The sequence below is a fragment of the Nicotiana sylvestris genome, chromosome 1 (genome assembly GCF_000393655.2).
Source record: "Nicotiana sylvestris chromosome 1, ASM39365v2, whole genome shotgun sequence".
NCBI lineage: Eukaryota > Viridiplantae > Streptophyta > Magnoliopsida > Solanales > Solanaceae > Nicotiana > Nicotiana sylvestris.
Genome location: NC_091057.1, coordinates 105,056,819 through 105,077,367, shown reverse-complemented (window position 1 = coordinate 105,077,367; position 20,549 = coordinate 105,056,819). Strand labels below are relative to the sequence as shown.

Here is a 20,549-nt window from a genome sequence, read left to right as displayed (position 1 = left end):
GATTACGCACTGAACTCACAGTGTTCAGAATGAAAGTCATGAACGAATTACGAAGCTAGAGAATAGAAGTTTTGCAACTATTCAAGGAACTAAACTTAAATATATTTCTGAGACAATTAGTAATGTTGTAGAAGAAATGTAGTGTATGGAGAATCATTAACATTCCCAAACATAGAGAGTTAACCTTACATACCTGAACTTCCTACTCTTGAGCGTAATACAATATTTGTCAACCCTTTCAACTTTAATCTGTAGCAATACAAGTCAAAGGGATTCCATATTAGCAGTAATACTCATATTTTGGTCACTTAGGCATTTTATCAAACACCTTATGAGCATAAAGCCGCGTAACCCTCATTAATGGAGTCTCTACACCCAACAACCCCATTATATTACTCCTAATAAATTCTAATATCTTAAATTTCTTATAATCAATATCATTCATCATCACCCATGAGATAAACACCCTTAACCAATATCAACAAGCAACAACCCAAACCTATGTCCGTTCATGCTTTTCTATCAAACTCATCAACTCATATCTCATGAATTTAGAGTATATAATCATTGATCCAATGCTATAATCAATTAGACAATGAAGATATTACCTTTTGACGTTCAATCATCTTGACTTCAAGTTATAGGGTTTCTTTTCTCAACAATGATGCCCCAATCGAATATCTAATGATTTGAAGCTTACCTATGTTAATAAGGTGTTGGAGAATTGAAATCAACTTAGAATCATCATTAGAACTTACCTTGGATAATGGAGGGACCTTGGAGGAAGTTGGGTTCTTAAAATCTTCCTTTTCTAGAGCAAGTTTTTGTATTTTGGGATATAGGGGATGAAGTAGGGCTTTTAAACCGGTTTTCCGGGTGCGCCCCCATGCAACTGAAGGCCTAACCGTGCACCTGAACGCGCATCACAGGTAGTGCCATTGGCATAAGTGCGCGTCTGTGCATGGGAACAGTTGGGCGCAGACTGTGCATTGTCTAGTTAAAGGTGTATAACTTTTTTGCACACAGGTCCGTTCGGGCTCCTTAATATATCATTGGAAAGGTATTTCAAAGGGATACAACTTTTATATTTTGTGGTTTACTAAATTCTCAACAGGTTTTCATGAAATTCTGCTAGAAGATAGACCTTCCATAAACTTAATCGATTTTATCGAATCTTATGCACCTCACTCTCCATCTTGATTCCAAAACAAATATTTCCACTCATACTCATTCCCGATAATACTTCATATGTCTAAGGTGTCACATTATTGCTCATTTAACACGTCCACACCTAGTTCGAATTTACGGAGTGTTACATTATCTCCCTCTTGGGATCATTCATCCTCAAATGATTGTCCTGGCTGTAACTACAACTAACTCTGGACCTTAAACGGGTCTGGTGGAAATATGTGGACACTGAACTTTCATGAACAGTTGCATACTAAACTGAATGAACACATGATTACTAAACTGGTGAGATAATTAACTAAATGACTACTGCATTGGCTAAATATTGAGATGACGGAATAATAAAAGACATGGATATTATAATATAAAGTCTAAATAAAAAAGTTAGTTACCTTCAACATTTCTCCGAAATACCCGCCAGCTATCATAGCATATCACAATCCTCATAGGGCATCATAATGTGTATAACATGAAACATATACGTGAATATTGGTCTGCCATATATACGTGAATACTAAACTAACATGGATATATGAATACTGAAATGGAATGAATATTTGAGTACTGAACTGACATCAATATCTAAGACTAAGCTGGCATGAATATCTGAGTACTGGACTGACATGAGTATCTGAGTACTGAACTGACCTAAATATTATAACATGAGATCTCAATACTAGAAACATGAGATCTGAATACTAGAAACTTGAATGTTATAACATGACACGTGAAATACTAGGTGTATAACAACCAATTCTGGTGGTAACACTAACTCATAAGCTACTTGACCAATCCTTCGTAGGATCCTATACGACCCGATGTATCTGGGACTGAAATTTCCTTTCTTCCTAAATCTTATAACACCTTTCAAAGGCCAAACTTTGAGAACACCGAATCATCAACTTGAAACTCTAGGTTTCTACACTGCACGTCCAAATAGAACTTTTGGTGACTTTGAGCCATCTTCAAACTCTTTTGAATCAACTTGACTTTTTCTATAGCCTGATAGACCAAATTTGGTCCCAACAACTCTGCTTTGCCAACTTCAAACCAACCAATTGGCGATCTACATCTTCGCCCATACAGAGCTTCGTACAGTGGTATCTTGATGCTAGAATGTTAGCTATTATTATAAGCAAACTCAATGAGAGGTATGTGATCATCCTAATTACCTTTAAAATCAAGGACAAAGCCTCAAGTGTCTGAATAGTGCGCTCTGCCTGACCATTTGTCTAAGGATGAAAAACAATGATGAGGTTAAATATTATGCCTAATCTTTTCTGAAAAGTCTTCTAAAATTTCATAGTATACTAAGCACCACGATCTGAATGATAGACAATGGAGTCCCGTGCAATCGGAAGATCTCCAGAATGTACAACTTGGTATATTCTTCTGCTGAATCTGTGGTCTTTACTGGCAAGAAGTGCGCTGATTTGGCAAGTCGATCTACAATCACCCAATCAAATCATGCTTTCAAAATTAATGAGATAATTCTGTTATAAAGTCCATATTTACAATCTCTCCTCAAGAATATGTGTATTTTGTGGTAAAACACTAGGATTTCTGCAGCTCGACTTTCACTTGCAGATAATTCGAACACTTGGCTACAAAGTCTATGACGTTATTTTTCATATTGGTCTACCAATCAATCTCCTTGAGATTATGATACATCTTTCAAAAACTGGAGTGTATAGAATACCTGGAATTATGGGCTTCTAACATGGCCTTCCCTCTCTAAGTCCATATACATCTAGAACACACAATCTATTTTGGTACTTCAAAGTACAATCATCTTTCCCTTGTTCAAAAGCTATCATCTTATGCTTGTGAATCCCTCATTCACTTGCAATAAGTAGAGATCATCAAACTGTTTCTCTTTCACTTCGGCTACTAAGGAGGAACAAGTCCTATTTTGGACAACAACTCTACTATTTTCGTAGTTCGAAAGTCGAACTCCTAGCTTGGCTAAGAGGTGAACTTCTTTCACCATATTTCTCTTGTCTGCCTCAATCATGAGCTATACTTTTCATACTTGATATTCTTAAGGTACTTCCTGAAAATACTTATAGTATTGTTGCGAGCTAAGTCTTTGACTAGTACTTCGCAATTAGAATCTCGTGCAATGGCACTACCCTCGTGATACATAACTGGGCATGATTTTATAGTTTTTATATCCCATGCTAACTATGCGGGTTTCAAATCTCCAATTAGACTTACTGACAATTTTCACATCCCCCCCTTAGACCAAAGGTTAAGGTATTGTACTAGCAGATCCTTCTCTTTTGTTAGGATCCGAACAAATTTTCCTTATCTTCTGTAATTCTTTGCACTTTATGTCAATGACGACTCATCTTCCAACTTACTTCTGAGAAAGCTTTCTTACTAGGAAAAACTATATTACTTACATTAATAGAAAGTTAATGTATTTACAATCATCATACATAATCTTAATGATTTAACTCTGCTCACACTATCAATCTTGGGAAAACCTTTTTTCGATAAATCTTAAAGGCTATTCTTTAGTAGTTTGTTCCCTTACTACCCAACTTATTTTTTTCTATTGTCATTATACTTCGGGTTTAACTTAAACTCTTTGGGTTCTAACACACGTTTTGTATTTCAAGCTGTACCAACTAAGTAGTGTTAACCTGGCTAAGTAATTAAATTATATCTCTACTAGCTCTGCTGAAGTTGCTAATTCACTGTATCTACTCAAAACTTACTTGCTATTCTTTTACTAACTATCTGCTAGCATCATGTTTTCTTGTTCTGCTTTAAATAACTAAAGTGAAGCATAAGGTTATTCCTAACTTTCCTTACCATCCAACCCTGTTCTACAGTCGCATACTATCTTTTTTTAAACTATGTACGTAGATCACACTTAGGAAAATCTCATCTGTCTTAAACAAAATTGGAATATCTAACCCCAAACTTTCTATACACTTCAAAATCATATCAGACTATAAACATTCGAGGTAAACATTTAGTCATATAATCTAAGGGGGAACTGTCATATTTTTACCTTACAATACTAGCTACTTCTTATAATAATTCACTAACATGGTACTTTCTATTTCTAATTTGAATAAATCTGAACAACTTGAAATTATTCCATGAAATTCAATATCGTATGCTCTTGGTTCTCATTTCGTACAACATACTCCCTTCGTTTTAATTTATGTGAACCTATTTCCTTTTTAGTCCGTGCAAAAAAGAATGACCCCTTCCATATTTGGAAACAATTTACCTTTATGCAATGATTTATAGCCACACAAAATATATATATGTCTCATTTTACACCACAAGTTCAAAGTCTTCTCTCTTTTCTTAAACTTCGTGCCTAGTCAAATGGGTTCACATAAATTGAAACAAAGGGACTATCTTTTTAGTTATGTGCATGAGTTGTAAGAAAAAACACATCGCCGTCAATAACAACCACTTCTAACTCCTATGTGTTTTGCCCTTAGGCACTCTTATGTCCAAAACTCTTGTGATCAATCATATGCCCACTACGATTAAATTATTATCTTGTTACACCTTAGGATTTGACATCTAAACTATCATCATCCAACTTGTGGCTCAATTTCTAAGAATTAAAATGAAATTGTTCTATGAGGTAAAATATATACGGATACACTACCATACATAACCTTATCCTTCAGAGTATGCCATCATTTGATAAATCACTTCCTGCACCATCTGGTGAGTCTTGGGTCTTAATCCAAACGTAAAACATGTGATGATTTCACTATAATACTGTTACTTGCATTTTCTTTTAGCACCTATAGGCATCACTGTATACTCATAAGTCACCATATTTTTGATACACTGAAAATTGGATATCTGGTAAACATATAACTGAATAATAGCATACTGAATAACAATAAACCTGCTAACTGAAAGACTGTATGACTGGTAACTAAGGTAAACTGATAACCATATGTCACGACCCAAAACCCGCTGGTCGTGAGGCACCTAACTCAACCTACTAGGTAAACTAACTAATAACTATCCAGTTCAATAATGCTAATTAGTCAATTAAACAAAATAAATTATCTGGATCTATTACATTTCCCAAGGACTGGTAGTACAAATTATGAGCTTCTAAGAATAGAGTTTACAAAGCTGGTATGAAATAAATATATCTTCTGTTTGAAAAGTACATAAATAGAGTTTTTATAAATCTACAGCTACTATGAACAAGAGGCAATATACATTAGGAACGCAAGTACGCCTTCTAATACAACAACCATTGAACGCAACAACATCGGCATCTGGGATCTGCACGCAATGTGCAGGAAGTGCAGTATGAGTATAACCGACCTTATGTACTCAAAAAGTAACAAACCTAACCTTAGATTGAAAGTAGTGACGAGCTGGAATATAGGTCGGGTCAAACACCAATAACCAATAGCAGTTCATAACAATGTAAACCAAGTACATAAGAAGTAGCTTAGAGATAAAATACTCAGCCTTTTCATATTTTTCCAAAAATACTTCTGCCTTTTAGGAAAATCAGTGAAAAACGCAAATTCTTTACCGAAAACATCATGAAGTATGAGATAGTTTGTAAACTGTATTTCTTTTTCAAAAAATCCTTTTCCACAATAAATAGGATGTTTAATTTTCTTTCTAAATAACAAGTGTGAGATACCTCCCTATGAACACATAGCGATGTGTGTAAAAATGTCATGAGTGACGTGATACCGTATAGAATGAGGAAAATGTGTCTCTATGCATGTATGTCATATATGCATATTTATGCCATGTACCTCAAAGATGAATCGTGTACTCACACTCTCAGAGTACTCAACCTCACTATATCACACCTTCTACTCATCATAATCAACCACTCGGTACTGTACATGGCTTATTCGGCCCAAAGAAGATCCATCCCGGAAGATATACCAATCCAGCCTCATGGAGAAGATCCATCTCTATACCAAGGGAAGATCCATCCCTGAGTATAATCAATACTTCGGACAAATCCATGTCCAGGGAAATCCATCCCTCAATGATATTATCCGCGGTCACTAGGGGTGTGTAGACTCCGGAGGGATCCTTCAGCCCAAGCGCTATAACAAGCCAATGAAGGCATAATTAATAATCTGTTGTAGCATGCAACCCGATCCCATAACTGTCACACATAATCAGGCTCTCGGCCTCACTTAGTCATCAATCTCTCCAGTCTCACCCACAGGTTCACAATGTCATGAAAACCGTCATGGAATAATGATATGATGTATCAACAAGTAACATCTGAGACTGGGATATGATATGAATGCATGAATGTGACTGAGTACGAAATATCAATGAATTCAATGAGATGACATCAAGAAACGACCACTATGAGTTCCAACATTATCATCATAAAGCCTAAACATGATATCTAGCATGATATACAACTATTTATCTTATCACATGGTGAAAACACATATATCGATAAAATAAGGCCACTATTCAGTGCCCTGGAAACAATAGAGTCACAACTCACAGGGTGCACGCCCACATGCTCGTAACCTAGCATGTGCGTCAGCTCAACACAGATCACATAGCACATAATTCGGGGTTTTATACCCTCAGCACTAAGTTTAGAAGAGTTACTTATCTTAAACAAGCCAATTCCGACACCGAGCAAGCCAAGCGATGCTCCAAGAATCCCATCACGCGCGTTCCGACCTCCGAATCAAAACTAATCAAAAACAACTAAAATACATCAAACAATGCTAAAGGAACTAATCCCAATCAAAAAAGGTCGAATCTTTAATCAAAAGTCCAAAATCGGCCAAAAAGCCAAACCCGAGCCCGCACCTCGGAACCCGATAAAACTCACAAATTTTTTCAACCCATTAAATTACGAGTTCAACCATACTAGTTTCACTCAAATCCGACTCCGAATCAGGGTTCAAAACTCAAAATTTCATATTATGAAACTTTAGGCCAAAACCCCAATTTCTTTTTTAAAATTCATCAACCAAGCTAAAATCGAAGATAGATTCATGAAATATAACCAAAATCGAGTAGAGAACACTTACCCCAATTTATATTGAAAAACGCCTCGAAGAATTGCCCAATTTCGAGCTCCTCAACTCAAAATATGTTAAATGAACAAAATCCTCGTTTTAACACTGTTTTGCCTCGTTTCTTGTGCCAAAAGATCTCAAAACTCATTTTTGATACTTCAATGGATTCCTTATGAAATTCTAGTCTAGCTAGGCTCTTGAATCACTCCATTTGATCTTATATTGAAGAAGATATGTTGGTTTCAATATTTGAAAATAGTGCAAATTTTTAAATACGTAGCAGTGTCAATTTCGTAATTATTCTGAAAAATTTGGCAATCCAATTCTTAGTAAAATGACCATAAAATCCTCATACGATGTCCAAATTTGACGATTCTTTTTTTCTATGGCTCCGTAATTACGATACAGATCTAATGCTTCAATAAAAACATAAATAAGAGCTTATTTGTTCAATGTGATACCATTTATGCTTGAAGAAACGATATCAAAACATAAGAAAAACGAGCCAAACACAACCCAAACCTATCCGAAACTCACCCGAGCCCCTCGGGACCCCATCTAAACATACCAAAAAGTTCCATATCATAATACAGACCTACTCGAGGCCTCAAAACACACACAACAATATTGAAACAACGAAATGAACCTCAAATCAAACTTAATGAACTTTTGAAATTTCGACGTCCAAAAACTCACGCCGAAACATATCAAATCATGTCAGAATGAACCCAAATTTTGCACACAAGTCCTAATAAATCATACGGAGCTACTCGTGCCCCCAAACTACCGAGCGAAGAGCAAATGCTCAAAACGACCAGTCGGGTCGTTACACCATAGAATATGATAGCTGCTTTTTGTACTTTTTTGATAAGGTTATGCTCTAATTTGTATTGTTATCCATTACATCCTTTCAAGTCTCATTTGTTACCAACCTATACTCCATAATTATACCCCAATAGGCGTTCATCCTCTTTAGGACCTTAAGTTTTTCCTGCCCGTCGCTTAGGCATTCGATACGTCTAGAATTCGATAGGAAAGAAGTTTACCTATTGCTCTAAGCTTCATGACACGATCTAGAGCAAAAAGAAATAAGACAATCCTGAATATCTTAGAAGTTAGCCATTTATATGCATAGCCAGCACATACATATAAAGGAAACTCCATTGGACACGGCTTCATAGACTCCCTAGGACACATGAACCTAGTGCTATGATACCAAGCTTTGTCACGCCAAACCTGGGCATGGACGTAACACGACACTCGACTTAACACAGCACCCGATGCCTTACTACATGCGACCGAGCGAACTAATTAGCTGGCTGAATCAACATATGGTATCATATCATAATACATGTGGAAGATAAGCTAAACACGCTGATATACTGAAAGTCTGAATGATATAAATCAAGCGCGGAAACACTAATATAATTCTGAAACATATCTGTAGCAAATATTGCTTAATATAAAAAGTATGTGACACTATCTAATTGTTACTCTAATGTATCATCTATGAAGCCTTTAATGAAGTACATGACACATTGACTGTTTGTAAATACTGAAAGACTGGAAAGTAATGATAATGCCCTAAAAGAATCAGGCTCACCAAGTAGCTTGTACGAGAATACTAGCGCTCTGAATCGTCAACCTGTAAATCATTACCTGCATCATGAGATGCAGGCTCTGGGCGAAAAGGATGTCAGTACATTTGAATTGCACTAGTATGTAAAACAACTGAAAGAAAGAATTGTAACTGCTGAAACTGAAACTGAAATGATAACTAATAACTGAATGATAACTGATAAATGATAATTAATAACTGAAATGTTAACTGATAACTGAACTGAATAAAGAAAGTAAGGATATGAATACTCCCTCTTTTGAACGATGAACTACTTGATTATCTGAATAAATAAACCGCGGCCTCAGGCCCAATATATATGTGCACAAGTTGCGGCCACAGGCCCAAGTATACGTATACATAACTGCGGCCTCAGGCCTAAAGATGCATAAAGCATAAATTGCAGCCTTAAGCCCAAAGATGCATAAAGCATAAATTGCGGCCTCAGGCCCAAAGATGCATAAAGCATGAACTGCGGCCTCGAGCCCAAATACATTTTCCATCACTTAAACATATGTTCGTCCTCGAACGTGCCCAGAGTTGTTTCAAAAGCCATCAAACCGCCGTGTAACCTTACTATGAACATACCCGGGGGTGATCCTACGTCACCCTATCTCATATAGATCTGATAAAACAACATGACTGAAATTTCTTAATCCAACCTCGCCCATAAGCCTTCGAATCCAATTTCCATATCTAAAATTTTCTATAAGATCAGAATCTTGCATCTACGTACTGTATAAGTCTGAACAAGCTGTATCAAGCCATAGCCATAACTCAAGATGAAATCACATGATATACCATATAACTCAAACACTCATAGCGATAACTTCTAATCACAGTAGCTGCTCAAAACAACCGAATACTGGTAATAAACATCTTATCAAACAGAGCCTCGTTCTAACACCTTCATATATTACCAACGATGAAAGAAACACGCATAAACTCATAACCATTCGTCAGATCAATAAGTAGTAGAACTCCCTCTCCTTTGATAGGAACTATAGCAAATTTCTAAGCCGATCAACATCAATATCCTTCCAAATATACCGCAGTCTGATCCAATAGCACCCATTATAGGTACGATGACCTCATCCCATCTAACATAATCACTCTAGTGACATGACAAATTAATATAATCTAAAGCCACAACTCGTGCAATCTGTGCACCAATAAGTAACACTCCTAATGTACTCAGTCATGAAAAATGACTTAGACGAAGGAACTATATCGCAAGCTCAACAAGTACCGCCACAAAGCAATGCTAAGAACCTATCACACACCGTATAACCAAAATACATGAATCTAACACAAAGGATCATGTCTCAACAAAACTCCGGTACAATGCGTGACCCATCCAAACGTTGGACCCAATTATGTACCTTGAGCCACACTGCTCAAAATCAATAACCACACAAAATTCGACATCAAGCACCCAAAGTGAATTACCATAACCACAAAGAGAAAATAACATAATACCACAATCATGAAAGAACATAGCCAATGCGCAATCAATCATGCAATACCCAAATACTCATCTCGCTCATATTCTGCTATCAAGCTCAAATAGAACCGCACCATATGTGCATATAACCAACGAATCACAACTCCTCGTGGCATAGAAGAGTAACTCATAGATCATTTCAGAATACGAATAAGCTCAACAATAATCAAATGGCACATCCCTCAGCAATAGCAGTATAGAGCTAACCAATCTGACTCGGTGTAGAATACACATCCTAATTGGGCCTACCAATGGACCCCCAAATTAAATCTGGTTACCCACAAATAGATAAATAATCCTCCAAAAGTCCACAATGACTGAATCATAACACATACTATCACCTGGCTAGCTTCGGCCACACTTCACAGTCCATAACCATGCAATAATATGCTCTTGAGAGCTCCCAGTCTCCAAATCCATATAACACATGAATCACCATATCTGATTCCAATCCCACTGCCTGAATGTCTAACACATCTCTCATATACGATCATCCCGCGAGGAATACTTCTATAATTCTTCTATGCCACAAAGCAAAATTTGAACACCAGCAGTCGATCAACTAGGAGAGTGCCGCAATACCAGTGAAGTATCCATAAATCAAAACACATCCCCCTTTTGAAATGTATACTCTCATCAAGCCAGACCAAATAGTAATGTTATTTACCTAGTCATCTGAAACTATCTATTTTGCCTAAGGACTCATGACCTCCCCTTCAAAACTGAACCGTGATCTTACACATGCAAATCTCAATCCTACACAATACACTGCATATACTATGCCATCATACGAAAAACACAAAAACTTTGTAATCCACTCCGAGTCACAAGCAAATACTCACTCAATTAGCCAAGAAATTTCCATTTAATTTCATCCGGAGAAAATCACCATACATCACATGCTCCTCACGCCAGTTGAAAATATACATCTCAAATTGTGGTAGAAACCATCGAGAACTCTCCGAAACCTATTTGTAAATAACCAAATCATCATAACTAAATCTCTCTAACTCAACCAAGCCACGCAGGCCACCGAAACCCAAGAGTACCGCCACAAAACACCTGTAGAAACTTACTACCTCATAAGGACCAAAAGAGCCAATCGCATCCATTACCATGCCAATCCAACCTACTACCAAGGTGTCCTATTTATCCTAGTTCCTTTTGAATTACCTTCAAATTGATACTTCTCCTTGCCATAATACCTTTATCTTCTACCAAGACTCACCACACGAGACCCTAGCATAAACCACATCACCTTAAGGCTCATAAGGCGTTGAATACTCTCTTAATCACCCCAAAAGAACCACAACCGATATACCCACTTTGAAGAGGCCTTCTGCGAATCTAAAGCCATTACCTTCGCCTTCTTGATACTGATATATAGAATTCATAATGATATAGAAATGCCACAAGTCCTGACATCCTCCGATATGAATCTCAGTTTCTAGCCAAATACACATCCTGAAGATTCCCAATTGCCACGCTCAAATCTTGAATTCATTTGAACCATTCTCAAGAGTCTTCCACTCTGTTCAAATCTCACTAAGGCTGACCAAACGGACCGAACGATCGGTGCCCCATTAGCACTCCAACACCCAAGGAAGTAACTCCACCTTAATGAAACCAAATAAATTCCTACTCCACACATATTACATCCTTCACCAATAACAACTCAAATCGTTCCGTGATTTTCTTAAGCTCATAAAATTTACCCAGAATTTCCTTTACTCAAGTCATCCTCGATCTCACCCTCTGCAGAGCATAACTCATTCTCAAGTATACCTCAAATCGAAACCAATACAATACATAACCGTGAATCAACTTATCAATATCGGACTCCCCCACTTGGCTCAAAGCCATAGATCAAAACACACCATAACTCCCAATGCCCATACTTTATTACAACCATAATATCATAGTGAGATTCAACTAAATCCTCCATAAGTTCATGCAACACAAACCATATAATACCTCAAATCATTTGCAAATATCGTATTCATCCTCGTAATAGTCAAGCCCACTCTCATAAGCGATCCAAACTCAAATTGCAACACATATTTTACTGGTAAAAGAGATCTCCCAACAAATAATCATAGGGATCACACAAACCTCATGATACCCCGCAGAAGATAGCCCACCTGCTTTGCCTCAAACCGACCTCTCTCTATACCCTTCCATAGTCATAAACATTACACACTCACTTAATCTTCTTGAGTCTGAACTCATATCACGACATGAAATTTACTTTACTCCTCAACTAATCAACATGAAAAGACCCTTCAACACACCTATAACTCGGGACTATACATTAAATCAAGCACCAAATAGTTCTTTCTACACTTCAAGCAGACCTTTCTCATCATATTCAACCATATGAACACATCTCGCAGTCACATCATACTCATCACGTAGCCATCTAGCCATAAAATCTACGAGTAGGGACTCTACCGGACATATAAATCCAAAAGCACGTGCTCACATAATCAACACCTCTATGCTCAAACCAATGTCAATACTCGGCCTCAAGTCCTCCAGACTGGCCCATCATCAGCATACCGAAATTACATATCGCACCTTTTCCATGGAATCACAAGCCGTCGATGTAAAACTGATACCGAACGCTCACATGCACATACGAATTAGTGGAAGGAATTCAAAAAGTTACGCTTCAAGCTGAATCAATGTCGTACGATAAGAAAAGAAAGATGGGAAGTATATCCTAAATGTCCTGTAGCCTCTCGAAGATAGATATGGATGTTATCATACCGATCCGCAAGACTCTACTAGACATTTGCTCATGACTTGTAGAACCTATGAACTTAGAGCTCTGATACCAATCTGTCACGACCCAAAATCCACTGGTCGTGAGGCACCTAACCCAACCTGCTAGGTAAGCCAACTAATAACTATCCAGTTCAATAATGCTAATAAGTCAATTAAACAAAATAAATTATTTGGATCTATTACATTTTCCAAAGACTAGTAGTACAAATCATGAGCTTCTAATAATAGACTTTACAAAGCTGATATGAAATAAATATATCTTCTGTTCGAAAAGTACAAAAATAGAGTTTTTATAAATCCACATCTACCATGAACAATAGGCAACATACAATAGGAACGCAGGTACGCCTTCTAATCCAACAACCGTTGAATGCAGCAACATCGGCATCCGGGATCTGCACGCAATGTGTAGAAAGTACAGTATGAGTACAACCGACCCCATGTACTCAAAAAGTAACAAACCTAATCTTAGGTTGAAAGTAGTGACGATTTAGAGCATAGGTTGGGTCCAACACCAATAACCAATAATAGTTCATAATAGTGTAAAGCAAGTACATAAGAAGTAGCTCTGAGATAATATTCTCAGCCTTTTCATATTTTTCAAAAAATAGTTCCGCCTTTTAACAAAATTAGTGAAAAACACAAATTCTTTACCGAAAACGTCTTGAAATATGAGATAGTTTGTAAACTGTATTTCTTTTTCAGAAAATCCTTTTTTACAATAAATAAGATGTTTCATTTTCTTTTAAAATAACAAGTGTGAGATACCTCCCTATGACCACATATCGATGTGTGTAAAAATGTTATAAATGATGTGATACCATATAGAATGAGGAAAATATGTCTCTATGCATGTATGTCATATATGCATGTCAATAGCATGTAACTTAGAGATAAATCATGTACTCTCACTCTTAGAGTACTCAACCTCACTGTATCAGACCTTCCACTCATCATAATCAACCACTCGGTATTGTACATGGCCCATTCAGCCCAAGGAAGATCCATCCCGAAATATATACCAATCCAACCTCATGGAGAAGATCCATCTCCATACCAAGAGAAGATCTATCCCTGAATATAATCAATGCTTCGGACAAATCTATATCCAGAGAAATCCATCCCTCAATAATATCATCCGCACTCATTGCGGGTGTGTAGACTCCGGAGGGGCTCCTTCAGCCCAAGCGCTATAACATGCCAACAAAGGCATAATCAATAATGTGCTGCGGCATGCAACCCGATCCCATAACTGTCACTCATAATCAGGCTCTCGGCCTCACTTAGTCATCAATCTCTCCAGTCTCTCCCACGGGCTCACAATGTCATGAAAACTGACCCGGAATAATGATATGATGTATCAATAAGCAACAACTGAGACTGAGATATGATATGAATTCATGAATGTGACTGAGTACGAAATATCAATGAATTCAATGAGATGACAGCAAGAAACGAACATTATGGGTCCTAACATTATTAGCATAAAGCGTAAACATGATATCTAGCATGATGTACAACTCATTTATGTTATCACATGGTGAAAACACATATATTAATAAAATAGGGCCACTATTCAATGCCCTGGAAACAACAGAGTCACAACTCACAAGGTGCATGCCCACACACCCATAACCTAGCATGTGCGTCACCTTAACACAAATCACATAGTACATAATTTGGGGTTTTATACCCTCAACACTAAGTTTAGAAGAGTTACTTTTCTTAAACAAGCCAATTCCGACACCGAGCAAGCGAAGCGATGCTCCAAGAATCCATCACACGCTTTCCGACTTCCAAATGGCTCGAAACTAATCACAAACAACTAAAATACATCAAACAGTGCTAAAGGAACCAATCCCAATCGAAAAAGGTCGAATCTTTAATCAAAAGCCCAAAATCGGCCAAAAGGCCCAACCCGGTCCTGCACCTCGGAACCCGACAAAACTCACAAAACCTGTTAACCTATTAAATTATGAGTTCAACCATACTAGCTTCACTCAAATCCAGCTATCAGTGTTCAAAACTCAAAATTTCATATTATGAAACTTTAGGCCAAATCCCCCAATTTCTTCTTTAAAATTCATCAATCAAAAGCTAAAATCGAAGATAGATTCATGAAATATAACCAAAACTGAGTAGAGAACACTTACCCCAATTTATATGCTGAAAAACGTCTCGAAATATTGCCCAATTACGAGCTCCCCAACTCAAAATATGTTAAATGCACAAAACCCTCATTTTAAAATTGTTCTACCTCGTTTATTGTGCCAAAAGATCTCTAAACTTGCTTTTGATACCTCCAATGGATTTCTTATAAAATTCTAGTCAAGTTAGGCTCTTAAATCACTCCATTTAACCTTATATTGAAGAAGATATGCTGGTTTCAATATTTGAAAATAGTGCAAATTTTTAAATACTTAGCAGTGGCAGTTTCGTAATTAATCTGACAAATTTGGCAACCCAATTCTTAGTAAAATGACCATAAAATTCTTATACGATGTCCAAATTTGATGATTCCTTTTTTGCTATGACTCCGTAATTACGATATAGATCTAATGCTTCAATAAAAACAATAATTGGAGCTCATTTGTTCAATGTGCCCTACAACAAAAAGGGACTTTAGCGGCAATAAAAAATAGCATTGGCGGAATTACAATAGCCACTATATCATTTACCGGCAATTGGTGTTTCGCCGCTGAAGCCGGGGTCGGTAAAGCCTTTAGCGGTATTTCTAACAAAAGCTGGTAAAAGGTATTAATATCACTGTAACTTAAAAGATATATTTATATTGTTTGAAGTAAATAGCTAATGTCATTATATAACTAATCTTAACGAATAACAATCTTCAAATAATTTCTGCAACTCTTTGTCATATTAAAATCTTCCACCCGCTAAATTATCGAACATTAGACTGTATGATCTGAAATTATAAAATAAATATGTCAATAGATGAAATACAATAATCCTCAATTCCAGGCTAAGTTAAATCTTGCTTGAAATTATGATTAGATAAGTCAATTTTTCCATATAGTAAAAGAGAACACACAATGCTCATTCAATGTTGGGAAGAGAAACGGTGATAATAGTGAAGCATGTCACTTAATCTGCTCATAATACTAAATAGATTAGACAAAGAAAGTGTATGTAAGTTAATATGAGCTTGAGGTAATATGAGCATGAATCACAGAACACTAGGGAAAGAAAGAAAAAGGGTATACAGAGATGTTTACAAAATACTATGTCCATCTTTCCAGAAAAGGTCAGAAGTCATTGTCTAAGAACTTTACCCCCTAATACTTGGTGCAGCAGGATGGAAGATTATGTATGGAAGGATTAGAGTTGTCTATCACAAGTTTGACAAACTTCACATTGCCAAAGATTGTTCCCATTTTATAGCTTTCAATGGCTAGCCTTATGGCTTGGTTCCATGCCTGTCGGGGAATAGAAGGAAGTCTCTGCATATGCAACATTTTTTCTCGTCCCAAAGACAAATGTGTATCAAAAGGCTTCCAGTAACATGATTCATTTAGTTTCTTGATAAACGAAGTGGCTATAACGTTATAGAATCTCAATTTCTTGATCTTTCTTATAGGTAAATGAAAGCAGAAAAACACCAAAAACAAGGGGTAAACAAATGATCAAGTTGTTATTTATCTTTGTTGGCCAATCTTTTATTTTTCTTTGTATAGTTTGTACTTCCATTGAATAGAGAGATTGAATGACAAATAGAGCAAGATTCACCATTAATTTATTTCACTAGTCATACATATGTTGGGGTTGAAATGACAAGGTATCATGCGAAACCTAACAAAACAAATCTTAACGACAATAAATTAGATAAAAGGAGAGTAAGGTATGCATACAATCAGTTAAACACAAATTAAAAGGTTTGCGATGCACTTTAGATGTACACATAAGCAAGAAATCTTCTTCTCCTACTAGCGCAACACTAAATATAAGAGGAATGCAAGAGAGAGATGATCATACAAATTTAGACATTAAGAACATGTGCATTGTCTAATGAACAGCACCATCAGACCAACCATCCAGCAGGAAAAAAATAAGTTATCACATCTGCAAACCAACTACATGTTAAATACCAATATGCACAAGTTCATGGACTTTCCATGCCTAAAAGAACACAAATATCTTGCAGCCACTGAGGGTTGTAATGGATCAGATTTCCAGGAGAAATTAGAGAAACATGAGAAGAAAATGATGTATTCTGAAATTACAAGTAGTGAAAAGAACAACAGCAACCATCTTAACAAGTATTGTTTGTTACATGCAAAATTGTACCCTGGAGGTTTATTTAGGCAAGTGAAGTTACTGTTATAATATAAATAAGTGAAAGCTGCAAGATTTTGCCGTTCATGCTAACTCTTGCAAGTTTGCATGAAATTAGACTCCAATGATAAAAAAAAAAAATTGGAGGAAAATTCAAACAATAGAAAACTCAAATAGTAGCTTGCCGAAGGATAAAGATGAGTAATACCGTAAGACATTGAAGTATTTTCAATAATATTAGGTATCCTTGATGTCTGTGGTACTCGTTCATGGACACTATTAGCATCATGTTCCTGATAAATATTCTGTAACATTACCTCATGGCCACAAACATTGATAAATTATATTATAACCAAACAAACATATAATATGGTGAGAAGCTTCATGTTCCTATTTTGAGATTGGTTAAAGATCACTATTTTCTTTTTTCTCCCTTTATTTTACAAGAAAACATACTCCATATAGTATAAAGTAAACGTGAAATTTGCTTTTTAGTTCCAGATTGTGCTTGTTGGTTAGCATCAAGACTTTGTAGAGAAGAATAGTCATATGTTGAATAGCAAAAGAATTCTCAAAATCACAGGCATAGATTTTTCTCACAAGCTTTTCTTGCACACACAAGCATAAAAGCTGTTGTAAACTTCATCATATGATGTGACAATTCATGCTCCATCCCAACAACTCTCTAGTGTGCAAGCTGGCCATGACTAATACCAACATGGTATATTAAAAAGAGACTGAGTACTTGAAAAGGTTTGAGGATTATAGTTTTCAGGGACTGTTGCTTAGTCCAAAAATTGCTCAGATATACTATGTCACGGAGTCTATGAATGCAATATGAGAGAGGCAGAGAACTACCATAAGCTTTTCGCACATTCAAATAACTTTACGGAATAGATGAAAACTTAAGAGATGAACAATGATTTAAGTACAAAAAAACACCTTGAGACGTTTCATATTATGCACCTCATTGGTCTCAGTGGTTCCACTTCAGTCACGACCATCTGCAACTCCTCTGCAAGTTACCTACAATTACAGAGAAATCTTATAAACAATTAAAATCACTATTAAAACTGTAAATACTTGCACATATAAGAATCCATACATATCAAAATTTTCGTCCCATAATTAGATCAAATACCTACAGGAAGGTAAAAAAATAGTGTCATATTAGATTGAGGTACTCAAATAATAGAGTCATAATAGGTGGATTCTACACAGACAATTCACATATTTTCCAGAAAAATAATCAACCACATAGTCATCCACAAAGTATTATATTACTTTACACATACACTGCAACTTGCAAGCTAAGCCTTCTCTTTTAGTAAAAATAAATAAATTCAATTCACATCCAAGTTCTACATAAACAAATGACACAGTAATTTAAGAAGCAATCAAGAGAATACTATTGCATTCAAACTACAAAAATATTAAAATACTGCTATCACAAACTTTGGGTAACGATACTCTGTTTAATTGACAAATAATTTATTTCACAAATAAAGTCATTAGGATAGCATTCGACAATTTTCTAATCAAGAAGCACAGGCAAAAAATGAAAAATTCACTCCTAGATATTAAGACAGACAAGTATCCTAACAAATCGAGTTTTTTCAAGGAAAAATGCCTCCATCTATTAGATTAAGAAAAAGAACATGGCTCAGCGTGAAATCTCCAGATTAGTCAGCATTTAACAAATGAAATGAACATATCAGAAGATGCATTAGTAATCAGCCATCGTCACGTGTGATTCGTTGAATATCTTCTTGCAACAGGCAGAAGCAAAGCTAGAAAGTTGAAAATAACTAAGGGAAGAAGGCAAAGATGCAAATGTAACACAATTGGTCATCGAAGAATCGGTCTTAAAAGGTAAAGGAAAAGTAAAATGGTTATCATTATTACATACCAAAGGAAACTTAGGATTGATATACACCTAAAATATTCTTCCTATTCTTAAAAATTAACAGAATAATACCTTAACAAAGATTTTCCTACCACTCTGATGTCTTTTATTTTTTCACCCTTTATTTATTGTCTTCTTGTTCAGTTGAGGAATTGTTATTGTTACACTATCTTTTCTGCATTTTTACTATCATACAGCTAAAGAACAATCATTAGATTCATAACCAATATAAAAATACGCTGCAAAATGAGGGAAGAAATACACTATTTAACCTTTTTGAAAAAAAATTCTCAACTCCTATTTATCATGTCTTTGCTCTTCAGCAAAAGTTCATAGCAAATATAAAAATAGAAATTAAAAAAGCTAGTTTTTACCTTACCATCATCTTGACATATCACATTTCCTCTCTCTTATATCTTCTTCTGAATTGTCATTCTTTTATCCGATAAAATCACAAGAAAAACACTTTCCTTTTGTTGATTAGCTCATTTTGTCACTCTAATACATCCATCATTTTTTGTAGAAACAGAATTATAAATTTTATAAATGCTGCAAACACCGGTTGGAGATGTTATTCCCAGTTTTTTTCCTCTTTCCATAGGACAAATGATGTAAAAGTCAAATTGATTAAATTGATAAAGACAAATACCAACAAAATATGAAGCTTTGTACCTTCATATCTTTCTCACAAATGGTTAAATTGATTTCTTCTCGCTATTGCATCTGGAATTGAGATTTAGCTTGAAACGATTGCTGGGTTGTTTCTTCTCCTTGTTGATTGTTGATTTATTATCAATTTTTGGTGCCACTGCAATGGAAGCGGTTCTATTCATTGTTGATATATGTTCGCCAGATTTGAAGCGGTGAGAAATATTTTGGAATGATTTTCGAAGAATATTGAGAGACCGATGCCTTTTTTGATTCCTTGCTATTATGAATGTGCCTTCAATTTTTTGACGTAATAATCAATTAAATGTACGAAAGCCAGAGGAAAAAGCCCCAAAAACTGAGAGAATAGATAAACCCATTTCATGTTCAATTGGAGGGAATAATTCATTGTTGTCCAAAAAATTGGAGGGAAAGATAATTTTTTTCGGATGCGGAGGGAAAGTTAAAATAATAAAAAATTTAATTTTAATTAGTAATTTTTAGTAGAAATTTATTTTTATTGTCGGTAAAAGGATATTTTTTACTGGCTAATGGTCATATGCCGCTAATATTTCAGCTTATAGA

The 20,549-nt window shown here is 35.9% G+C and overlaps 1 long non-coding RNA gene across 1 annotated transcript; it reads right to left on the bottom strand.

The window, feature by feature from the left end:
- Window positions 1-15,774: 15,774 nt before the first annotated feature.
- LOC104233648 (uncharacterized) lies at window positions 15,775-20,234 on the bottom strand. The gene is made up of 3 exons (XR_011402743.1): window positions 19,989-20,234; window positions 18,353-18,436; window positions 15,775-16,043 (listed from the first exon to the last, which is right to left on the bottom strand). It is a non-coding gene; the product is annotated as an uncharacterized lncRNA (long non-coding RNA).
- Between the last annotated feature and the right edge of the window lie 315 nt (window positions 20,235-20,549).